The following is a 6,000-nucleotide window of genomic DNA, read 5'->3' on the forward strand; positions in this document are numbered from 1 at the left end:
CCTCGGAGATCCATGCCTGAGTGAAGCTTTCACCCCTCCCTTCATAAATATTATGGAGGGCACAGCACGCGGATATAACCGCGGGGATGCTGCTTTCGGCCAAGTCCAGCTTCCCATACAGAGATCGCCAGCGGGCCTTTAAACGGCCAAAGGCACACTCCACAGTCATTCGGCACCGGCTCAGCCTGTAGTTGAACCGTTCCTTGCTGCTGTCAAGGCTCTCTGTGTAGGGTTTCATGAGCCACAGCATTAATGGGTAAGCGGGATCTCCAAGGATCACAATGGGCATTTCAACTTCCCCTACCGTGATCTTCCGCTCTGGGAAAAAAGTCCTGGCCTGCATCTTCCTGAACAGCCAAGTGTTCCGAAAGATGCTTGCGTCATGCACCTTTCCAGGCCAGCCTGTGTTAATGTCAATGAAACGCCCACGGTGATCCACAAGCGCCTGGAGAACCATCGAGAAATACCCCTTCCGATTAACGTACTTGGATCCTAGATGGGGTGGTGCCAGAACAGGAATGTGCGTCCCATCTATTGCCCCTCCACAGTTAGGGAACCCCATTTGTGCAAAGCCATCCACTATTTCCTGCACGTTACCCAGAGTCACGGTTCTTCTGAGTAGGATGCGATTAATGGCCTTGCAAACTTGCATCAACACGATTCCAACGGTCGACTTTCCCACTCCAAACTGGTTTGCAACCGACCGGTAGCTGTCTGGATTTGCCAGCTTCCAGATTGCAATATCCACCCCCTTCCCCACTGGCAGGGCAGCTCTCAATCTCGTGTCCTTGCGCCGCAGGGTGGGGGCAAGCTCCTCACACAGTCCCATGAAAGTGGCTTTTCTCATCCGAAAGTTCTGCAGCCACTGCTCATCATCCCAGACTTCCATGACGATGTGATCCCACCACTCGGTGCTTGTTTCCCGAGACCAAAAGCAGCGTTCCACGGTGCTGAGCATGTCCGTGAATGCCACAAGCAATTTCATGTCGTACGCGTTACGCGTCTCGATAGCATCGTCGGAATCCTCACCCTCACTCTCACTGTCACTTTGGATCTTAAGGAATATTTTGATAGCCAAACATGACGTGCTGGCGAGACTCATCAGCATACGCCTCAGCAATTCGGACTCCATTTCCCGCAGACAGATCGCGCTGCACAGAAACCGTTGAAAGATGGTGCCAAAGGTGGACGGAAACAAAGGGATTTCTGGGATGCGAAGCGATGCATCACGGGGCATTGGGACAGGACCCAGAATCCCCCACATCCACGCCCCCTTCTCACAACCCACGGCTCCAGAATGGAAAAAGGTGCTCTGTGGGATAGCTGCCCATAATGCACCGCTCCCGATAGCGCTGCAATTGCCGCAAATGTGGCCACGATAGTGTGCTGGGCAGCTGTCAGTGTGGACAGACTGCAGCGCTCTCCCTACTCAGCTGCACGAAGTCAGGTTTAACTCACAGTGCTGTACATCTGCAAGTGTAGGCAAGGCCTAAATTCTGGGACTGCCTTGGTTAGAAAATCTCTCTTCTGCTTGTTCTTATAAATGTTGAATTTAGCCTGGTTATTCACTACCAAGGTGGCTTCCTGATTATTTTCTAGCCATTGCCTTCCCCTGGGACAATTAGGGTACATTTTCAAAGGCAGTTGTAACAATTTCATGGCTTCATAGACTTCATAGTGCTCCTGTATATTCTGCACACCATGGTCACATATGCTTTATGGCTGTCATTGGGCATAGAATTCAGTTAACAAAATACAGCCACTTGACCTATAGAAGCATCTACATTGGCTGTAGGGGTCTTAAGGCTCATAGCTTCAGTAAGATGCAGCCCATAGAAGAAACATTAATCATACAAACTTAAGATCAGATATTCTATCAAGCAAACAGTAATGGTGCACATGCATAGTGACAAGCCACTATATATTAGAAGGTTCACAGGATGTACTATATGTGCACAGAGCCCCACTATTGAAACATGATGTTGTGTAATGTGTTAAAAATATAATTTGGAGGAATACTACGGCAGACACACGTTTCTGGTTTTGTGTGTGTGTTTCTATAGTATGTAAAATGTGATAATCACGCACATCCCTGATGTATACTCCACCTAATTTTGGGCCTGACCCTCAAAGTGTTTTTATCCCTAGACGTAGTAGCTTCATGAATAGTCTGAGTCTCACAATATGACAAACTTTTATATTTGAACATCCATATACTTTTGGGGAACTGCCCTGTATGATTGTCCCAAACATTTGCTGTGTTGTTGTTTTTTTTCCCCTAGTGATTGCATATGGTCTTAAAGAAAGCAGTATTGTGTAGCTATGTGAATCCTGGTACCTTCATATTTTTAAAGCCAGTTTAGTTTTGCTGCTACAATAATTCACAATCAGTAGAATAAAAAGAAAGTAAACTCACTTTCAACTTTCACACATTACTGCAGTGAAAATATCTATTGACTGTCTTCTATTTTTCAGTTGTTGTGGGCAAAGATAGAGGAGTAGAGTTAAGGTAGTTTGAGTGACCTTAGCTGTGTATTTCCATACATAGAATCGTAGTAATGTAGGGGTGGAAGGGACCTTGAGAAGTCATCAAGTCCAATCCACTGTGCTGGGGCAGGACCAAGTAAACCTAAGCCAACCCTGACAGGGTTTTGTCTTAACTTGTTTTTAAAAACCTCCAGTGATGATAAAAACCTCCACAGCCTTCCTTGGTAGCCTATTCCAGTGCTTAACTACCCGTACAGTTAGAAAGTTTTTCCTCAAAAACAATGATATTTCCTAATATCTAACCTAAATCTCCCTTGCTACAGATTAATCCCATTTCTTCTTGTCTTACCTTCAGTGGACATGAAGAACAATTGATCACCATCTTCTTTATAACAGCCTTTAACATATTTGAAGACTATCAGGTTCCCCCCTCACAGTCTTCTGTTGTCAAGACTGAAAATGCCCAGTTTTTTAACCTTTCCTCGTAGGTCAGATTTTCCAAACCTTTTATTATTTTTTTTGTTCTCTTCTGGACTCTCTCCAATTTGTCCACATCCTGCCTAAAGTGTAGCACACAGAATGGGACATAGTACTCCAACTAAGGCCTCACTAGTGCTGATTGGAGTGGGACAATTACCTCCCTTGTCTTACATACAATACTTTTTTTAATGCACCCTAGAACAATATCAGCCTTTTTCATAGTTGCATCACATTGTTTATATTGAATTTGTGATCCACTATACTCCCCAGATCCTTGTCAGCATTTAGCCAATTATTCCCCATTTTTAGTTGTGCATTTGATTTTTTTTCTTCCTATATTTAATACTTTGCACTTGTTTTTATTGAATTTCATCTTGTTGAATTCAGATCAATTCTCCAATTTGTCACGGTCATTTTGAATTCTAATCCTGTCCTCCAGAGTGCTAGCAACTTTGTCCAGCTCAGTGCCATCTCCAGATTTTATAAGTATACTCTCCACTCCATTATCCAAGTCATTAATGATAATATTGAATAGTACCAGACCCAGGACAGCTGCAGGACCCCATTCGATACCCCCTCCCAGTTTAACAGCGAACCATTGATAACTACTCTTTGAGTATAGTCTTTCAACCAGTTGTGCACCTATCTTATAGTAATTTCATCTAGACCACATTTCTCTAGTTTGCTTATGAAAATTTCATATGGGACTATGTCAAAAGGCTTACTAAAATCAAGATATGTCACATTGACTGCTTCCCCCATTCCCTACGCCAGTAACCCTGCCAAAGAACATTGTAATGTCTATACGTAAGATCAAACTTGAATTTCCAAGATTTCTAATGTTTCTATTTTTTTGAGAAAACTACAGTGTTCTGAAATGTTTCTCTCCCATAGTTTATTGACAGGCATTCTTCCAGCTTTACTCCAGATTAACTTAATTTTTTGCTTGGAGTTTCTGTGTATTTTGAATATATTTGGTGAGAGTGCTCGTACTACTTTGGTGTCAATTACAGTCCATTACATTTCTAAAAGGTGTATATATTGGTTATTGCTTCAGTTAACTGATAAACTTTAAAAGCAAAACAACATGAGTAACAGCACTGCAGCATCATGTTTAAAATACAAAAGCTTTATTATAAAAAGTCTACTCCAGACATCATAAGGCATACATGGCCTAGCAGCAAAGACATGAGCCTTAGGAGGGCTAAAATCATGACATTGCTGCCATCATGGCAAATCCCCTAAACAATTGCACTGCAGATTTGTGGCTTGCCAAAGTGCAGTTCAGTAAAGTTCTACTGCAGTACTTTCCAATTTATAGTAGTAATATAATGTCTTGTAGAATATTTAATAGTCATGTTCATATGCTTTTAGGTATTTATTGCGATGCTAAGGCCTAGTTTGGAGAAATGTTTCACGATGACATTCTGTAGTGGAATCCCATCAATGCCTCTTAAACTCTAAAACTGTGGACTTTTCTAGCCTTGCAGCAGAAACCCACGAGTACCTTGGTGCCAGCTTCCGGTTTGTTGACAACGTACTGGGAACATGCTAGGGGGAAGATTCTCAGAAAATGGAGCTCTGTACCAGCAATGAGAGCAGTTGCTGGTACTTGAAGTTGCAAGCAACTAGAAGAGCATGAAGCAGGCCTATTTGCAATGGTAGATGATGAGAGCCCTGCATGGATACAAAATTTGTATCCACACACTCAATCCACAAAAATGGTCCACAGATATAAAGCAGATATCTGCAGATTTGCAGGGATCTATAGGTGACTTCCAGGCAGGAACAGGGAATGCGTAGATGTCAAGAAATGGTCACAGAGAAGAGGGTTTGTGGGAAGGCACTGGGGGACTAAAAGGTCTCTTTGTTTTGTGGCACCAGTGAACACACTACAGATAGCTTGAGTTAGCAGCTTACTCAAGGTCTTGCCTCTATTCCCAGTCACGCCGTGCAACTTGTATAGTTACAACAACTGCACATGACTGATGCATTTGTGTGTGGACAGGGGTCAAGTTCATGAGAACACTCAAACTGTACATCATATTAACTCACTAGTGAAGATAAGTAGAGGCCTGCAAATCTGCGGATATCCGCTTTATATTGCCTGACCATGTTTGCAGATCGCAGATCATATGCAGATACAAATTTTTGTCCGCACAGGGCTCTAAGGATAAGCACTTGGATTGGGTGTGGGTGACGCTTAATAACCACAAGCAATTGGCAGTCTCTGTACTTAGGGGACTTCAATGTTTATTAAACATTGTGACACATTACTGGCTGATTAATGTGAGGAAGTATATTCTATTGAATAATTGAATCTACCTGTAAGCATTTCAGAAGCAACTATCATTGTATTAACTAATGACTACTGGAATACACTGCCTTTGCCTTTAAACCAGTGATTTCACTCTTTCCACTTTTAATAAACTGAAATTCACCAGTGAAAACTCTCAAAATAAATCTTGCCCTCCACCACCTCAGACAGCTAATGTAACCCTACTGAAGAGAGAAAAAGCTCTTGTTTAATAATAAAAAAAAAAACCTCTATGAAGGGCATTTACTCATTTTGCCTTCTTAAATATGAGATACTGTCATCTTACTTATCAAAAAGAGCTTTCTGTAATTCCAGTGTGGTATGGCTGAGACCAAGAGAAATGTTTATTATGCAAAGAGTTGATTAGGTACAAACTACTAGTGTTAAACGGCATAAGGAAGACTATATCAACATGCAAGGTTTCCATTGAGTGGGTTGAGCACGAAAGCACTTATGGCTGTTCCCATGCCCATCCCTTTCAACAGAGCACTTGAGCATAGGCTTAACTGTAAATTGAGGCTTAATGGGACTCCAACACCTCATTAAATGCTTTGCTGAATGCGGATGGATTTAAGGCTGGTTCTCTGGTTTCAGATTGTGCAGGTATTGATTCTTCTTGGTGCTTGGTTCAGCTAAGCCATGTTCCTGAGGCGTCACAAATAACAACGCATTCATTCTCCCTGGTTTTAACCCCCCTGTCTTGCTGAGTCACGCGC

Source organism: Chrysemys picta, chromosome 7, assembly GCF_011386835.1.
Source record: "Chrysemys picta bellii isolate R12L10 chromosome 7, ASM1138683v2, whole genome shotgun sequence".
In the NCBI taxonomy this organism is placed as follows: domain Eukaryota; kingdom Metazoa; phylum Chordata; order Testudines; family Emydidae; genus Chrysemys; species Chrysemys picta.